Genomic DNA, 20,316 nt, shown 5'->3' with positions numbered 1-20,316 from the left:
GCACAAGTAGGGGGAGTGGCAGAGGGAGAAGCATGCTCCCCGCTGAGCAGGGAGTCCGATGCTGGACTCCACCCTGGGACCCCAGGACCATGACCTGAGCCGAAGGCAGACGCTTAACGACTGAGCCACCCAGGCGTCCCTGGATAGCATTTTTTTTTATGTCTCCACTGAAGGCACCCAAATCAAAAAAACAAAAATTGCTGCTATCTTTGGTCTATAAAATAACAAAAAACATGAAACATAAATAGGAGCTATAATTATAAGAGAAAGTATGACTATTTGCAAAGTATCAGCTGAAAAACTAAAGATAAAAATCCCATTCAAATGGCTAAGAAGAAGATAAAAGTGCAAAAATCACTAACTTTTCTCTGTAGCAGTAACAGAAAATATATAAACAGCTATAATATCATGAAATTAAAATATTCCAAACAATAAATGTGTGACACCTATTGGGAGAAAACTACATACCTTTATTGGGAGATATAAAAAGAATTGATGAGCACTTTGTTAAAAAAAAAAAAGAATAAAATTATATGCCAATTTTGTATATCAAAAGAAATGTAGAATAAAATAAAACTGCTCTGTAATAAATCTCTATTCAGAGAACGCTTTTATGTTTAAAAATGATTGAAGAAATGATAAATTAAAACAAATAAAGTTAAAATGACCAATGGGAAAATATTTAGAATAAATATGTCAAAAAAGGAATTAATCCAGGAAAGAACCTCAAGGGATACATTATAAAAGAAGAAATGCACATAGGTAGTAAATACCTCCAAAATGTTCAACCTAACTAATAATTAATTACAAAGTAAAACAAATTATAACTGACCTAACTATTGTAGAGCTAATCAGGGATTTTCCTAAAGTATAGATTTTGAATTGGACATTTTAGAGGAAGGAAATGGTAGGGAAGATGGTGAGGAACATAATTTGTATTTATAACAGAAAAATATCTCTTATATTTTAATTTATAAAAATATAAGTTTTATATTTTTATGTAAGTCCCTTATATATACTCACAAGAGAACAGAGTAGAGCAAGAGCTAGTTGAGGCCTTTTTTGAACAGGAGAGCATATTCTGAATTTAAAAGAGAAAACATAGGATTTCTTTTTCTATTTTTCACCAATCTTGCATGGCAGGGAAATTTAGATTTTGGAGAAAAGAAAAAGAACAGTCAAAATCATGACGGTATAATTTAACAGATAAATCTATGGTTTATGCTGGCTGACAATGAGGCTGACATTAAGCATCATTGACTTTATCTCCAAAATGGAGATATTACCTGCCCAATTTACCTACTAGAGTCATATGAAAACCAAATATGACACAGAAATTTATAGTTAGCAAAGTGATTATTAGTTATGATACAGCTGACTTCTTTAAAAACTGCAAAAGGCACTTTTTAAAAAGTCAAAACATATAATTCATGCCTTATTTATTGAGGAAAAAAGAAATACAATATTGCTTAATACATAACAAGAAATTTGGGGATTTGTGTTGGATGTATAGCCAAAAGATCCCTAAACTTGAAAAATAAATTTTAAAATGGGAACTAAGGATTATTCCACGGTTTTCAGAAACCCTAACATTTTAATGGTAAGAAAAAAGACTGTTTTAAAAGTACCATTATATCTGGGGCACCTGGGTGGCTCAGTTGATTGGGCGTCTGCCTTCGGCTCAGGTCATAATCCCAGGGTCCTGGGTTCGAGTCCCATATCAGGCTCCCTGCTCAGGGGGGAGCCTGCTCCTCCCTCTGCCCCTCCCCCCTGCTCATGTTTTTGCTTGCTTTCTCTCTCTCTCTCAAATGAATAAATAAAAAAATCTTTAAAAAAAAAAGTACCATTAATAGATAAAATCTTTAAAAAAAAAAGATTTTATCTATTTATTTGAGAGAGAGAGAGTGAGAGAGCACATGAGAGGGGGGAGGGTCAGAGGGAGAAACAGACTCCCCGCTGAGCAGGGAGCCCGATGCGGGACTTGATCCCGGGACTCCAGGATCATGACCTGAGCCAAAGGCAGTTGCTTAACCAACTGAGCCACCCAGGCGCCCATAAATAGATAAAATCTTAAAAAAAAAAAAACAAAACCCTGATCTCTGACAACACCCTTATGATTATAACACTGTGATACGTTTTATATATTGCCCATTAATATAGTTAGCAAATTTGCCTTCGTGTTATTTGCTCATTTGCGTAATTTGAAGGCTCCATGGTCCAGTTGTTTTACTAGATCTCTCCAAACACTGAGAACCAGGACTTTCATAGAATAATTAATGACCTGTAAAGTTTATAAAACATAATGACGTTTGAATTCTTAAAGTTTCATTATAAAACACTTCAAACATTGACATTTACAAATAGAAATGAAATAATATAAATAAGAAGTCAAATTTAAAAGAAATATCCTGCAATTTCTTATTAAAATATTTTCTGAGAGCTGCTCTATTTTTCCAAGCACTGTGGATATAGCACAAGTATTTATTCACGAGAAGTAAAAATTTATGTTCACACGAAGTATCTACATGAATATCTGTAACCTATTCTTTCATAAACACCAAAAGTAGGTAACAACCCTAACGTACCAAAGAATGGCTAAAGAAACTCTGGCACATCAACAATGAAATAGTACTTGCAATAAAAAGTAATGAGCTATCAATACATGCAACAATATGAATGACTATCAAATGCATTTTTCAAGTGAAAGAGTTGGACCCAAAAGGCTGTATACTATCTGATTCCATTTACATCAGATTCTGAAAAAGACAAAAATATAGGGATAGAAAACAGATAAATGGTTGGGTGTGGGAAAACTGGCTGACTATACAGGGTATTAATAGGACATTCTATTATATTGATTATGGTGGTAGACATAATTCTACTCATTTTTAAAAAATCTATGTAACTGTAAAGCAAAAAATAAATTTCACTATGTAAGTTAAAAATAAATAACCAATAGGATAAATATTACAGAATATTTAAAGCTACTCAGGAGGGGGCGCCTGGGTGGCCAAGTCACTTAAGCGTCTGCCTTCAGCTCATATCCCACATCAGGCTCCCTGCTTCTTCCTCTCCTCTCTGCTCATGCTCTCTATCATTATCTTTGTCTCTCTCTCCCAAATAATAAAATCTTAAAAAGTAAATAAATAAATAAAAAATAAAGCTACTCAGGAAATAGAAAGGTAGAAGGGACAAAAAAACAAAGACCAAATGGCACAAATAGAAAAAAATTAGCAAAATAGGCTGACAATCAACCATATCAATAATTAAACTAATAAATTTATTAACACTCTTAATTAAAAAGGATCAATTATTGGGGCCCCTGGGTGGCTCAGTCAGTTAAGCGTCTGCCTTCGGCTCAGGTCATGTTCCCAGGGTCCTGGGATGGAGTCCGGCATCAGGTTCCCTGCTCAGCGGGGAGTTTGCTTCTTCCTCTCCTCCCCACCTGTGCTCTCTCTCACTATCTCTGTCTCTCTCTCTCAAATAAATAAATAAAAAGAACCAATTATTAAAGTGGATTTGAAAAGCAGGAATTGAGTACACGTTAGCTTTTTAACAAGATTTATTATTTATTTATGAGAGAGAGCGTGCCAGTGAGCATGGGTGGGGAGGGGGAAGGCAGAGGGAGAGGAGAGAGAATCCTCAAACAGATTCCCCGCTGAGCACGGAGCCCAAGGCAGGGGTCTATCATAGGACCCTGAGCTCATGACCAGAGCCAAAATCCAGAGTCCACTGCTTAACCCACTGAGCCTCCCAGGTGCCCCCAATACAGGCTATCTTTAAGAGTTATATTTATATGTTAAATATAAACAAACAGATGGTTTAAAAGTAGACAGATAGCAAAAGATACTACTTGACAACACCAATCCTTAGAAAACTGTAGTGGTTAATATCAAAATGACCTCTGGTTAAGGAGTACTATCAAAAATAAAGAGAGAAATGGGCGCCTGGGTGGCTCAGTTGGTTAAGCGACAGCCTTCAGCTCAGGTCATGATCCCAGGGTCCTGGGACCAAGCCCCAAATCGGGCTCCCTACTCAACGAGGAGCCTGCTTCTCCCTCTCCCTCTGCCTCTCCCCCTGCTTGTGCTCTCTTGTTCTCTGTCAAATAAATAAATAAATCTTTAAAAAAATAGATGATTCAAACAACAGAAGGATCAATTTATCAGGAAGACATAACAATTCCAAATGTATATGTACCTAATAGTGGAACTTCAAAATAAATAAGACAAAATGACACAGCTAAAGTGAGAAATGGACAGTTCTACAATTATATTTCAGAGAACTGCCGATACTTGGAAATTAATCAATTGTTTCATAATCAACTGACAAAATATTTGTACAAAATATAAAAACATTATTCAAATGAATAATTAAAAGATAACTCCTCCCACCAAATGGAAAAACAATTTGAAAAGACATTTCATAATAAAAAAACACAAATGGTCAATAAGCATATAAAGGGTGTCCAATAGCATTAGTTATCTGGGAAAAACAAAATAAGCCAAAAGATACCACCAAAACCTCACTAAACTAGCTAAATTTAAAGACTGACAGCACCAAAACAATGGCTGCGTAAAAGCAAAACAGACGCGAATGACCCAGCTTTTTCTTGGTGCTAATCAGTGGCAAGTAAAGCCAGAATGCACTCCTGGACACAGCAAGAGCTACTAGTCATTGGAGGCCTTCCAGCCTCCATCTTCAAATATGAGCTTGGAATGGCAGTTTTATGGAGAAACTCCTCTGTTTGCCACTATTAATTCCCCATTGTTTAATTCAGTATTCCTGAGGTGTTTTTTTTTTCAACTAAACATGCTTAGTTAGCACTAAAACCCAGTAAATCATTAATAAGTGTTTTATGTCACAATTTCTGTATACATCCTTAGTAGAATTAATGAGAAAATTATATAAAAAACATATCAGCATTATCAACATTCTGACATTTATGATCAATAAAAGAATTTTACATAAAACTTTTCAGTTATAAGATTTAAAAATTAGTTTTAAATATAACTTAATATTATATGTAAAACCAGAATCATGCTAATGGTAATGCAGGCAGCCATATGCTTCTCCTGGTACCATTAAAGAAATAATTAGATCAATACTTTTATGCAAAAAATAAATGCCATTATTATCCCCGTAGGGCATAATCTTGGCCTTTCACTTGAAATAAGTCGGCAAGTTTCCTTCATGATAAATAATGTAATATTAATATCACAGTCGGAGAACTGTTCTCTGAATACACCCAGCAGGTACAGGAATGATAGCCCAATTTTACTTGGAAATATACTATTCCTTCCTAATTAGTATCTCTAGCTTCAAATAACACAGAAAGACAGAGTTAGGAACATAATTAGAATGACTGTATGACATAAAAATGAGCACACAGCTTTTCATGGTAAAGTCTGTCGGTCAGTGGTGAAAATCCCTAACGAAAATGACACAGTTAACTGGCCTAAATACTAGATAAGTAAAGCCATTAGTCAAAACCCTATTTTTCTAACTTCCCCTTTCTTAACACAGTTTTAAATAACTGCAATAATGCAGATGGCATATGTAACACCAATCTGAAAGTCACACTCTAGAAAATATAGGTGTAAACCGAGTTAAGGAGATAACTATGTTTAGTTCCATTTGCTTCAACCAGACTAGCCAGAATCACAGAACAAACGCAAACTAAATGTGTATGTGCATCTTCAAAGTTTCTATTCTTGTGATCAATGGTATTCATTCTAATAATGAATATCTGTATAACTTAACTACAGTTGGTTAGGATTCTTATACTAATTCCTCATCAAAATTACTTATAAGAAAAAATATACCTACTGCTTCAGAGGGGAGGCGATATTTCCTCAGGATTTTGACATCATTAAGTTCTAAACCCAAGATTCTAGATTAGTGACTCCTCTCAGGCCCTGTTGCTTGCAACCTCTTATGCTCACATTAAGAATAGTTATATTTCAGAATCCAAAAAAAAAAAAAAATAGGTAACACGACCTTTTGGCTGTGTTCACTCTCCTTGTCAGCTTGGCAGCATTTATGATATTGATTCCCTCCTCCTCAATGAAACTCTTCTCTCTGCTGGCACAGATCTCCTCTTACTACCCTTGAGCCTCCTTTTTTTTTTTTTTTCCTAACTTTTTCTCTCTTTCTTAGATTCCACTTCTTTGGATATACTGTCAGTTCTAGAAACTGCACATTTAGAAACTGCATTTCTGACTGAGACTACAGAAGAATTTAGGTGATGCTAAAGTCATCTTATCATCATCATCATCACCTTCATCATCATCCAGGAGCAGCTCTAGCATCTGTCTTCACTTTTTTATTTCCCCACATTAACTATTGTAGAATGAACATTTTTGAGATAGAGGTAGGAGCACATGAGATTTGTTGGGGATAATATCTGTAAAAGATAAAAGGGGAAGAAACGCTGGGTAAGGAAAGACTTCGGATTGTGATATAGATGTGGAAAATGTTAAGAAAAAGATCTGGGGGGCGCCTGGGAGGCTCAGTTGGTTAAGCGTCTGCGTTTGGCTCAGGTCATGATCCCAGGGTCCTGGGATTGAGCCCCGCATCAGGCTCCCCACTTAGTGGGGAGCCTGCTCCCCCCTCCCTCTGCCTGCAACTCCCCCTGCTTGTGCTCTCTCTCTGTCAAATAAATAAATTCTTAAAAAAAAAAAGGATTTGGGTGGAGGAAATAAGCAGGACTGGGCAGAGAAAGCCTCCAAACACAGTAAAGATCTGACAAAGTCTTCGCTAACCCAGTGGAAAGCTTTAGAGCAAGGACTTCCTATTATAGCAGTCCCACATTGTTTAGAAATGGCCAGGCTCTAGAACACCTGACATGCTCAGCCACTGATAGAGAGCTGCCCAGGAAAAGCATGACCCTGGTTCAAAAGCCAATGTGGATCCTGAAAGCACTAACAGTAGGAACTGTCCAGCAACTGTACAACTTGCCACTGACCAGTAGGCTCTTTCTGGAAGGTACGGCTGAGTGGCACAACCCCATGGCAGCCATCCATCCTCTCAATACCTTCCACTTCCATGACTACATTTGACTTCCCCTTGGTGTGTTCCATCCTGACTTCTCCGTATCACTCAGTTCTAGACTCAGCCATTGAATTAATTTTCCAAAGCACAATTCTGATTGTACCAATGCCTATTCAAAAGTCTTCAATATTGTTTAATATTATTACATATTTGTTATTTAATAAATGAAGTTGAAATTCTTTAACTCAGCATTGAAGGCCCACCAAAATACGAGCCCAGTCATTCTTTATAGATTTGTCTAAGAGACAGTAAGGTGCCGTAGAAAAGGCACTTCAGAGCCAGAGAGACAGGCTTAAAATGCTGATTCTATCCACCACTTGCTAGGTATGTAACATTATTTTCACCTTTATTTCCTCATTAGTAAAATGAAAATATCTGAGGTACATTTTGCAAGTTTATTGAGATAATTGTAGGACACAAAAAACATTTAATGCATTTTGATTTCCTTTTACTATTCTTTCTCCTCTGCGTGCATCCCAGTCAGATCCTTTACCATACCTTGAATATGTCTCATTCTTTGCTGCCTATGCCTTACCTCTAACCCTGTTTTAAGCTCTTTCTCTACAACATATCATTTCCCCAAGACCTTTTCAGCTATTCAAATCCTACCCATCATCTGAAGTCTTACAGTCTAACCCCTTCTGATCTCCCCAGGTAGATGTTGCTCCATCATTTAGACAAAAACAAAAACAAAATGAAACAAACCAATTGGTTAACACTCATGGGAAGTCGCATGTTCCTTTTTTTCTGCACCCATTTATTTTCATTTATTCCTACAGTAAATGGATCATAAGGTTAAAGTCAGTATATGTATGTATTTATATATAAACATAATACCAAACCTTCTAGCATGGCATTTGTAATAGTAAATCCTCATTAAATATTTCAATGTAACACCATCTGGTGATATGCAAGCTAACAACTTCATGAGATTATTTAGTGATGTTCTAAAGATACCTGTTTATGCATGATGGCTCCACAAAAGATACATATTTGGTAAAATGAATAAAATACGTTTAGAAAATTTTTGATAGCCACTAATCTATGAAATGCCATCCATGTAAAACAGCATTAAATGAATCAGGAAAACCAGCCCATCCTTTCCATCATTTATTTAACCAAAATTGATTTTCTGCCCTAATCAGCCAAAGTCCTTGAAAGAGCTGTCAATACCTACTTTCTTCCTCATCTCTCCTAGCCTCCTCCTATTCAATGTAATCAGACTTCTGTCCCCTCTACTTGAATACAACCATTCTCACATGCACCAATGAATTCCACGTTGGCTACCTGGAACATTCGAAGGGTACATTTTGATTCACTCAGTATCACAATTTCATTCAGATCTCTGTCCAAATATAGCTCCTCAGCTTCCCCAAACCTCTACCTATTCCTTTAATGTGCTCTGTCCTCACATAAATATAATTTTACCTGACATAGTTAACTATCGACTTTTTAAATTGGTCAATTTTTAAAATCTTCTTCCCTATAATGGAAGCTTAATAAGGACATAGACTTCATCTTATTTGCTGTTTCATCCTCAGCACTTAGAATGGCTCTGTCAGTAAATAACTGTGGCATGCATGAATAAATGATGTTCTGAAGATAACATTAGGGGTTAGATGATCCAGTATTTTCACCACAGGACTGAAATTAGTTCAATTTTTGGTTATTAAAAACAGGACTTCTGTGCATTAAAAGTACCCAAACAAACCCATTTAGTTAGTAAACAAAACCAAGTTAGACATCCATATGGTTTTGGCCATTGCTTCAGAAAAAATAATGGAGGCTTGCTGCAAAATTATCTTTGTTACTGACTTTGAAATTGTGTGCACATGAACCATAAGGTTCCCAAGAGGTCTGGGGATCTCAGCAGGAACCTTAAAACTCTGTGGAGATTTCTGAAATGAATAAATCACTGAGTTCTGAGTTTGAAGAGCTTCAGGCTCACACCCCCTCCCACTTGCCTTTTGTTGTCGTTAATTTTATATATTGAAATTCCACACAATATTTCCTTTGGATGGGAAGATTTAAAAAATGAGGTTCTGTTATTTTAACAACATAAAAATCCAGAAAATATCATTAATTTAAAGTATCAATATGTTCTCATAGGACAAAGAGTTCATAAGATTCTTGAAACATGAATCTGACCTTCCAGTAACTACATTATCTCTCTGCTTAGAACACTACTGAGTACAGAGGGATGGCATCAATTATAGCTATTAGATTGAGCTGAAAAGAATCATTTATTCTTTCTTCAACATTTTAGTTTCACTTTATTATGTCAACATTCAAACTCCATTAAATGTCCATTCATCTTTGCATATATAGCCAAGTCTAAAAAAGTAAGAAAATATGAAATAGTCTATTTTTTTGTTTTTGTAATAAATAGTAGAAAGGAAGAAACCGGCCTGGGAATCTAGTGGACTCTTGCCTGGTCACCACTAGGAACACAAGCATTCTCATCCCATTCCATGATTCTTGAAGATTTTGCTCACTTACCTTAGATCAATCACCACCTTGGATACAGCCCAGTATGCATTAAATGAAGCCAGCTTACCTAAATGAAGGCCTTTTTAGCTCTGCTGAACTGACTTTATTCAGCTTACAGTGGCATCACCACATTTATCAATGACCTGTTTGAACTCTACTACCTCTGAAGCACTGACATGCCCACTTGTGATTAAGTATGTGATATATGTGATGATGGTTAGGAAAAGGCACAGCTCCCTTGATTGACAGGGACAGGAAACTCACTTTTAAATAAAGAGACTAGAAAGGCATCAGATTTTGTGTGTATGTATATGTATATATGAGATATATGATATATAGAGGAGACATATGATATACATGATACATATGTATCTATACATATATATGAATTAAGTATCTTCTAAAATCTTTTGCCCAATTGGGTGGTTTTCTTACTATTTAGTTGTAACATCTCTTTATATATTTTTTATATAGTTCCTTGTCAGATATATATTTTATAAATATTTCCTCCCAAATAATAGCTTGCCTTTTCATTTTTGTGAGTGTCTTTTGAAAGGCAAAATTTCTGACTTTGCTTAAGTCAATTTTTTAAATTTTTACTTTTTTTACACTTCATGGTTTTTGTATGCTACAAGTGATCTTTGCCGAATCCAATGCCACTAAGATTTTTCTAAAATTTTTCTTCTAGAAGTTTATATTTTCACTATTATATTTAGATCTATGATCCACTTAGAATGAAATTTTATATAATGTATGAAGTAAGGTTTGGGATTTTTTTTTTCATATGACTATCCAGTTTTTTCAGGCACCATTTTTTAATTACCTTTCTCCACTGAATTGCCTTCTCAACTTTGTACAGGTTCTATTTCTGGATTCTCTATTTACTTCCAATAATATTTATGTCAACATTTATACCAATACCACCTGTTCTTGATTCCTGTGACTTTACAATAAGTCTTGAAATCAAGTAATTTAAGTCCTTCAATTTTTCTTCTTTTTTCAAAATTGGCTTGGTTATTACAGGTACTTGATAATTCCATATAAATTTTACAATCAGCTTGTCAATTTTTATAAAAAAGCCTGTTGAGATTTTGACTGGGATTGCTCTGAATCTAACAATGTCATTAAGAACTCACATCTTAATATTGAGCTGTCCAAACAATGAACATAGTATAGCTTCCCATTCTGCTAGGTCTTATATAATTTCTCTTATCAATTATTTTTAGTTTTCATTGCTCACATCTTGCATGTATTTTGTTCTGTATATGCCTAAGTACCTCATGTGTCTTATTACATATAAAAAGCATCATTTTAAGTATATTGACCTTTTTAGATTTAATGTAATTATCAATAGTTTAGGCTTAAAAATCATCTTGCTTTTTATTTTCTGTCTCATGTTATTTCTTTTATCTTTTTAAAAAATTTTTGTTGATTAATTGAACATTATTCCATTTTATTTCTTTTTTTAAGATTTATTTCAGAGAGAGAGAGAGAGAGAACGAGAGCAAGTGGAGGGAGGGGCAGAAGGAGAAGGAGAGAATCCTTGAGCAGACTCCTCCCCATTGAACGCAGAGCCTGATGTGGGGTTCAGTCCCAGGCCCCTGAGATCATGACCTGAGCCGAAATCAAGAGCCAGCCACCCAACGGACTGAACCACCCAGGCAACCTCCATCTTATTTTTATCATTTGCCTATTAATTGCACCTATTCTGGGTATTTTTATGGTTGCTCTATGGTTTATAATATGCATACACATCTTTTACTTACAATAACCATACTTTCAAATAACACTATATTACTTTATATATAATGGAAAAACTTTATAAAAGGATGCTATCACATCTTTGACTGCTACATGTATTACATGTTATTATTATCTTATTTTAAATAGTCAACTATATTTTTTTAATTACAAAATGGGAAAATAATCTATTTATATATATCCACATATTTGTCAGTGTCAGCAATCTTAGTTTTCTAACATTCTTACATAACTCCCAATCTTATTACCACTAACCTACTGCTTTATTTGGTCAGGGTTTTTGTTTTTGTTTTTTTGTAGTAAATATAACATGTCTCTCTCCCTCCAATCTCTTTTGTTAAACAAACTATACTATACATTTTTTCTATGATTTTCTATGATAAAATTTTAATCATATCAGCTTCTAGGCTTAATCTTTTTGATTTTTGCAATTTCTAAATTAAGTAAAAACTTCTTAGATTGACCTAGTGGGCTTCCCATTCCCTGTCCCTAACCTAACATTTCCAGATAGTTTGATCCTATTCCTTCCTGCTTACTTTTCATACCAGTGAAACTGGATGACTCTTTCCTAAATATGACATGGAATCCCATCTGTGAGCAATGGTTCTCTCCATCTGAAACAGCCTTTTCTAGAGCCTTGCCTTCTCCACTTGTCAAAATCACATCTTTAAGGTCCATCTCAGATACTACATGCTTCATGAAGCCTAAAGAAGATAGATGTAAATTCCTTCTTCTGAGCCATTATAATACACTCTTATTTTATTAACTTACTAAGCACTCCATGTGTGCCACTTAGTTTTCTTTTTTAAGATTTTACTTATTTGACAAAGAGAGACAGAGAGCACAAACATGGGGAACAGCAGAGGGAGAGAGAGAAGCAGGCTTCCCGCTGAGCAGGGAGCCTGATGTGGGGCTTGATCCCAGGACCCTAGGATCATGAACTGAGCTGAAGGCAGACACTTAACCAACTGAGCCACCCAGGTGACCCTGCCACTTACTTTTCTAAGTCTGCCAATTATTTCATCCAAGCCTCATAAAGTCCTGCTGAGTGAGTACTGTAATTATCTTTATCTTACAAATGGGATGATAAATAAGTTGTCTACATTTGTACTACTTATGCTATGTTACCTTACTCAGCACATCCTTACACATTATCATAGATATAAACTGCACGAGGGCAATGGCTTTGCAATATATTTAGTAAAGACCTTGAATACAGCAGGCATGATACAATAAGTATTTGTTCCTGCTCTGGAAGGCAGAAAGAGTGAGAAATAATAGTCATGAAATGCTATTCTCTTCTAAAAGTTGATATGATTTGGGGAAAATGAATAAAAGCACAAGAATTAGGAAGTTGGCAGTAAATAATAGAATGGTTTTAGCTGCCTTGATACTTTATGTTGAGTAATTGTTTTATTAAAACTAAAAATTGGCGGGACGCCTGGGTGGCTCAGTCGGTTAAGCAGCTGCCTTCAGCCCGGGTCATGATCCCAGGGTCCTGGGATCGAGTCCCACATCAGACTCCTTGCTCAGCAGGGAGTCTGCTTCTCCCTCTCTCTCCTTCTGCTTGTGCTCTCTCTGTCAAATAAATAAAATCTTTAAAAAAAAAAACAAAACTAAAAATTGGAATAGAAAACTTTATGAAAATTGAGTCAACTGAGAAAAATTCAATGACTAACAGTTATCATGGAAATTCCGTTTCCACATAAGTTTAAATTTACCCCTTTATCCAATAAAACATTATTTTTAAAATTACAATTTATTGTTGAGAAAAATCTTAAAACGTAAGATTTCTTATATCTTTTAAAACAGGGAATACCAAAATATTATTTATCCTTTCTCTTGATAATCCATTCATTAGAAATATGGATTTCTAAATTATGCAGTTATAAGGTCATGCCTTCAGGAGTTAGCGAGATCAATGAGGACATTTGCTTTATTGCTGGACATGCTGCTTCTTGTGTCTTCTTCCTCATTAAGAATCATGACACATTGTTTCCATTTTTAGTAACGCTAATCCGTGCTGTTAATAGTTTGTGATGTAAAATTCACTAAATTAGGCAATATAACTTCATACATGATTTTAAAGATATTTCCTGCCACTATGGGTGGTTCTAATCCTATTATAATCCTCTATGGTCTCTGCAGTATGTTTTCCAGTAAGAAATTGTTTTCATTTTTTTCTTAGTGAATTTGTTTTAACTGCTAGAGCTATCAGAATGTGACTTCTACACAAAGTATTTACATAACTGGGAAAATTTACTATCCAGTGTCTCAGTGAAAACTATTTGGTCTATATATTGAGGGCATGGACACAACCAAGAAACCCAGATTAGCATACATCTCTGTTCGATAATATCAATTTCCAACTAAGAATGTTATTTATTCACTTTTGCATTCCATATGGTACAGTGTAGTTACTTAAAATATTCAATAAATGAACAAAGCTACTGGAAGAGTTAAATATAATCATTAAAGAAAATTCATAAAAGTATAGAAAATAATATAATTTACAATAAAGGTTAAAAAAATTAAAAATCTGAGTATAATCATCAACAATAATTTGTAAAGTAATCACTATCTAAACTTGGAAAATAATTACACAAACACACGAATGCACACATTTAACCCTATATATATGTAGATACACTATACATAACTTCTTCATCCCATATTGACTTTGTTTCATGGTTGAGTAGTACACAACATTTTTATTCTGAATTTTTCCTAGTTTTCAGATTTTGACTACAGCTTAAGAGTGTCTAACTTTGCACCAAAAGTCTTTTTTACTACCTCTCACTTAACTTTAATCTTTTACCTACTTTACATAAAATTTATTAAGATCCTAAAGATTACAAGCAGTTTGCTCTGAGTTAAGAATGATGGATGTATTCTCACTTCTTAATTTTCTTTGCATCATTTTTTTCTTTTTTTGCAAAATAAAAAAGGAAGGAAAGACTAAGCATTATTAGCTGACAATTATGACAGTAATTGCTCCTTTCTCTTAACAGGTTCTTAAATCCCCATCCCTTTCCCTATCCCCATCAGGGACCTAGGTCCTAGGTAAGGTAATATCAAGTGAAAGGAACAGAATTTATGTGATCCATATTTCATTTCTGACTCAGCCTGCTCTTTATGTAACTTAGAATAAGAGGCCTTGTCTATATGAGGAGATTAATGACCATGATGGCTATGATACAAAATTGTCGTAAGACTCAGTAATTCCACATTTAGAACAACATTTTGAAAACTCTGAACAGTATAAAATTAATAAATATTATTTTTGTAGAAAATCCTCCATTGTAAGATGTTATACCATTTTCCACAAAACTAAATTTAAGGGCAGTTATTGAAAAGAAGACATTTAAAGCAAAAACAAAAACAAAATCTTTGAAACAAAGATATAAAAATACTTAACAGTCACATTACATTAATTAATATCTCTTTCTCTACTGCACCATTTTGTACCCCTTTTAAAGATGAGCAAACTGAAAAACAGGTTAAATAATTGGACAAATGTTACCCCAGCAAAGTGGTAGAACACAGGCAGCCTGACTCCAGAGGCTGCTCTGGATTGGATCTTTGTTCTTTCTTTGTCAGTCTACCCTTTTCTCCTTCTCTTCCCTCTCCTCCATCATTACCAAATCATTGCCACAGACAAAGAGGAATGACTATTTGAATGCATGAAGAATGAACGAATGCAGCTTTCTTCTCTTGATTAAGATTAATCCAAGGCACAGATCATTTCATAAAATAACTACATTGGCTCTTCATACAAAAGACCAAACAGCTGAAGTGTATTACAAGAATATTTCAGTCAGAGGATTCCCCTCCTAAAGCCCCAACAGGAGGGAACAAAGAATATTAAGTTAAAGTGCTTGAGAATCTGTTCAAAGGAGTCACCAGAATTGGATATATCTTTCAGAGGATGTGAGTAGGAGCACTATATATAATGGCTACCATTCTGTAATTAACCTAAAATTGAAGGACAAAAATGTAATTAACTTCTGCATATATCTTTAAGTAGATATTTTACTTTATACATTGTACCTTTTACTTGAATAAATGCTACCCTCTGGTATCATCCAAATAAAAAGAAATATCAAAGTTAAGGAATAATTATATCTGGCATAATAGCCAAGACCCTCTCTAAACATAAATATTCTTTAATTGGATGTTCTGGATTTCATCTGTTCTATTTGTTTATTTTCTATTTCATAATATAGTCAAAAAATAACATATGAAAGAAAAGAAACACTGCCAGAAATGTTTTTCTATGATAACCTTGAATGTTATTAAGGTACCTAAATATAGAAGATGAAACTGAGTTGGAAATTTCTACCAAATCCATACAGGAAGGACTTCACAAGGTCAGGGTTGTTTTTTTCCCCCCTCTCTTGAAGGTACACACTTCTTGTAATTTAATATGAGCATAAACATGTTGCTTAAAATATCAAGGTGGGTCATTGCTTAATTAGCAATTTAAAAATTATTTCAATCAAAGCCATTACATTATAAAGGATATGCAGCAGAAAAACTGAAGGTAGTAGAAAGTATACTAATTTAGGGGCGCCTGGGTGGCTCAGTTGGTTAAGCAACTGCCTTCGGCTCAGGTCATGATCCTGGAGTCCCGGGATCGAGTCCCGCATCGGGCTCCCTGCTCAGCGAGGAGCCTGCTTCTCCCTCTGACCCTCCCCCCTCTCATATACTCTCTCTCATTCTCGCTCTCTCAAATAAATAAATAAAATCTTTAAAAAAAAAAAACAAAGTATACTAATTTAGGAGCTAGCTAATGGAATTCTAGTCCCAGAACCGCTACCAAGTGATAGCACTTTCTTCTATAAAGCTTTTTTTCTTCTTTATTGAAATAAAGTGATTGTTTCAGATGATCTCTTAGGTGCCATAACATATTAGATTGAGTTATTGTATTTTTTTCTTATTTGAAAAGATTCTTTTTCTTTTTCTATCAGAAATGCAGTGACCTCTGTTCCTCCAAAGCTCTCCTTTGATTCAACATATTCTTGATTTTTTAGAGAAAGGTAAGGAGGACTTCCAAGACTAAAACCTTCATGCTATATAACCTGTGAATTTTATCACCAAGAGCTTCTCATTTCTGAAGTATACAATTTGTTTTCTGATTGCTTGACCTTCTTATTTGTTTTCCATTGCTTTCAAGTTACTATACAATTTTCTTAGTTCTGAATTCCATGTGAAAGGGGGAAGCACTTAAATTTCTACCATATTCCCCCACATAATGCAATCCAATAGTGCTGGAAACAAAGAGATATTAAAATATAATTCATTTTTAATTATTATGTTCAGCTAGCCAACATATAGTACATCATTAAACCTGCTTGTATTAGCGAGTAATTCATTATGTTAACTAAAGAGGTTGAAGAGGCAGACTGCAAAGGGTTGATTCCTCACACTTACCACATACCTGCTGAGTGACCTCTTCATCTCTTTGTGCTTCAGTGTCCTTATCCATAGTGACAAAAAACCTACCTTATCAGATATTTTGAAGATTAAATGGATTAGTGCATGCAAAGATCTTAGGAAATTGCCTGCCACACAGTAAGCACCCCATAATATATATTAACAATTATTATATTGCTTTTTTTTCTATTTTGATACCTATTTAAAAAAGAAATATTATCAATGAGAGAAATATAGAATAACAGTTTATATTCTTGGGGTAAAAAAGGCTACTATAGGTGTGCCGGGTGGCTCAGTGGTTAAGCATTGGACTCTTGGTTTCAGCTCAGGTCGTCCAGCTCAGGTCTTCAGATCCAGCTGCCTGGGGCTCTGTGCTCATCAGGAAACATGCTTCTCTCCCTTTTCCTCTGCCTCTGCCTCACCCCCAGCTCCTGCTCTCTCTCCCTCTCTCTCTCAAATAAATAAATCTATAAAAAGAAATGGCTGCCATAAACATGACAGAAAACCATATATTATAAAAGACTGACAGATTAAAAATAGAAAAAAAGTCATTTGCAAAAAATATTTCCACAAACTATTGTTAAAGAACAAACACTACACTGGAATAAGATATTTGCATCATACATAATAGACAAAAAATAACAACCCTAATTTTAAAAGTGTTCCAATAAGAAATCAATAATAATAAAAGAATCCAATTAAAAATAAGAGAAGGCTGGACATTTTCTTATACCATACACGAAAATAAACTCAAAATGAATGAAAGACTTAAATGTGAAACAGGAATCCATCAAAATCCTAGAGAAGAACACAGGCAGCAACCTCTTCAACCTCGGCCACAGAAACTTCTTGGTAGACGTGTCTCCAAAGACAAGGGAAACAAAAGCAAAAATGAACTATTGGAACTTCATCAAGATAAAAAGCTTTTGCACAGCAAAGGAAACAATCAACAAAACCAAAAGACAACCTACAGAATGGGAGAAGATATTTGCAAATGTCTTATCAGATAAAGGGCTAGTATCCAAGATCCATAAAGAACTTATCAAACTCAACACCCAAAGAACAAATAATTCAGTCAAGAAATGGGCAGAAGACATGAACAGACATTTCTCCAAAGAAGACATACAAATGGCCAACAGACACATGAAAAAATGCTTAACGTCACTTGGCATCAGGGATATAAAAAAACCACAATGAAATACCACCTCACACCAGTCAGAATGGCTAAAATTAACAAGTCTGGAAACAAATGTTGGTGCCTCAGGATGCAGAGAAAGGGGAACCCTCTTTATACTGTTGATGGGAAATGGAAGCTGGTGCAACCACTCTGGAAAACAGTATGGAGGTTCCTCAGAAAGTTAAAAATAGAGCTACCCTATGACCCAGCAATTGCACCACTAGGTATTTATCCAAAAGATACAAACATAGTGATCTGAAGGGGCACCCACATCCTGATGTTTATAGCAGCAATGTCCACAATAGCCAAACTATGGAAAGAGCCCAGATGTCCATTGATAGATGAATAGATAAAGATGTGGTAAATATATATATTTAATGGAATATTACTCAGCCATCAAAAAAAAAAGAAATCTTACCATTTGCCATGACATGGATGGAACTAGAGGGTATCATGCTAAGCGAAATAAGTCAATCAGAGAAAGACAATTATATGATCTCACTCATAGTGAAATTTAAGAAACAAAACAGAGGATCTTAGGAGAAAGGAGGGAAAAATAAAATAAGACGAAATCATGAGACAAACCATAAGAAACTCTTAACAATAGGAAACAAACTGAGGATTGCTAGAGGGGAGGTGGGTAGGGGGATGGGGTAACTGGGTGCTGGACATTAAGGAGGGCACATGACGTGATGAGCACTGGGTGTTATAAGGAACAGATGAATAGCTGAACTCTACCTCTGAAACTAATGATACACCATATGTTAATTAATTGAATTTGAATATGATAAAATTTTTAAAATAACTAAATAAAAATAAAAATGAGAAAAGGATATCCATAGGAAAAGATACTCAAATGGTCCCAAACTACAATGTCCTTAACTGAAAAATTAAAATGAGATATCATTTTTTGACTATCAATCTGCCCAAATTAAAAGTATTGTGATTATTATTCATTGTTGGAGAGAATGTGAAAAAACTAATGCTCCAAAGCACCATACCTGGTGTGAATGGAAATCACAATGTCATTAGAGAACAATTTGGGTTTGTACGTCAATGACTGAAATCACATACTCTGAACCCAGTATTTCCAGTTCAAGGAAATCTATTAGAGAAATGTTCACATCCACTTGCAAAGAAATTCTTTGCAACATTATTTGTTATAAATAATCAAAAGACTTACATACCCATTAGAAGAGGAATGGCTAAATCAATTTTTAGAACACCCAAGCTATGGAACAATGAGCAGTTATTTTTTTAAAAGGATAACTCTATAAATACAAATATACATTATTGTTTTAAAAACACATTACTGAGTAGCTATATATTATAATCATTTTCTTAAAAATTATACAAATTAGGGGGAAATATTAAGAAATATATCTCAATGACACAATCATGAACTTACATTAATTTTTTTCTTCATTCTATTGCTGTGTTAAGTCTTCTCAGTAAGAACCTCTTTCTTAATTAGAAGAGTTGATAATATTTGCTATTAATTATTTTCATGGGAACTATATTACATGCATGTGACCTTGAAATGACACTTCTTTTATTAGTTAAAGAGGTGATGCATGTACTAACACAGGCACTTTCAAGATCGTTCAATGCAGTGATTTTACAAATTAAAGTAATGCTATCTTTGTCTGTTATTTTATTAAAAGGAGAATTATGATCACCAGTTCCACTGTCTAGAAATTTTTAACAATACAGACATATAACATTTTAATGACAAAATTATGTTTCTTTTTTATTGAATCAGTGTCCCAAACAAAAATGTCATATGTGTATATAAATAGTGCCAATAGGTATTCATATTGAGGTTTCATGTAAAAGCTCAGTATTAGCTGAAGCATGATTCAGAATGTCAAGCAAACCTATTCAGTACCGTCCTGAATTTAGGTAATAAAATCAAATTGCACAAATGTCATACAAGTGTTTCTATGAAAACATTAGGCAATTCTATTTTCTCTTTTAAAGATATCTTATATATACTTAAAATACTTATCTTAACAACTGAAAATATATGGCACAGTAAGAAAGGGAGAAAAACACTTAATGAGGACATGATGGCTGTGTTCAAACACCTGCAGTGTTTTTATGTGAAGAAAGAGTAGACAGACACACATTCTCTTGCTCCAGAAAGCTGAACTTAGATATGTGGAAATTGTATAGAGAAAGAATTACTTTAGCGGTATAAGACACTTCTAAACTTTCACTTTTTATTTCATATAATTTTATACTACCTGCATAAATTTTTTAAAAGAAACATCGATTATAAAAAAGAAACATCAATTATTTTTAAATTTTTTTTAATTACATTCAGAAAAAGGACAGATCAAAAATAAGTAGAGTCACTAAGTCTTAAAGAATTGATAGAGAAAGTGATTTTAGTACTGTCC

At 34.5% G+C, this 20,316-nt stretch overlaps 1 protein-coding gene across 1 annotated transcript in view; it reads right to left on the bottom strand.

Annotated features, from left to right (window-relative positions):
- KCTD8 (potassium channel tetramerization domain containing 8) overlaps positions 1-20,316 on the bottom strand; it is a 234,448-nt gene that overhangs the window by 127,000 nt on the left and 87,132 nt on the right. The gene's annotated exons all lie outside the window — the stretch shown is intronic.

The sequence above is a fragment of the Neomonachus schauinslandi genome, chromosome 2, assembly GCF_002201575.2.
Source record: "Neomonachus schauinslandi chromosome 2, ASM220157v2, whole genome shotgun sequence".
In the NCBI taxonomy this organism is placed as follows: Eukaryota; Metazoa; Chordata; class Mammalia; order Carnivora; family Phocidae; genus Neomonachus; species Neomonachus schauinslandi.
The sequence above is the reverse complement of the archived record's forward strand: the minus strand, read 5'-3'. Positions and strand labels throughout refer to the sequence as shown.